Below are 453 nucleotides of genomic sequence, written 5' to 3'. Positions count from 1 at the left end.
CAAGTGATCCGGAGTAAAATGTACTCTGAAAAATCAACATTAGACGGATCTTGTTTTAAATTAAAATATTCAGCTTATAATTTCCAAGCCCACAATATCCTCTTAATAATTCCGTCGAGAAAAATATATCTAAATGATATAAGCACATAATGAACGTCTGAGTTGGCATTTCTGTATTCTGTGTGATTCGCCCCAGTACCGCATTTAAGCTTTCCGCGGCATTAATTGTGATTCCACTTCCTTCTTTGTACAGTCCAGATTCCAGTAACTTCCATTTTAAAGTAGCTTCGATCGATTCATTCAAATCCTTTTTGAAATAAGCCAAAAATGCAGAGCTCCAATGCTGTGTCGTTTGATTTTTGATATCAATAAAATCTTCCTGACTATCGGCGTCCAACAATTCTTTAACGTGACTCTTATAAATCTCGATATTACCCTTTTCAACATGATATT

This window comes from Acyrthosiphon pisum, chromosome A1, assembly GCF_005508785.2.
Source record: "Acyrthosiphon pisum isolate AL4f chromosome A1, pea_aphid_22Mar2018_4r6ur, whole genome shotgun sequence".
NCBI classification, from domain to species: Eukaryota; Metazoa; Arthropoda; class Insecta; order Hemiptera; family Aphididae; genus Acyrthosiphon; species Acyrthosiphon pisum.
This window is presented reverse-complemented; position numbering follows the sequence as displayed.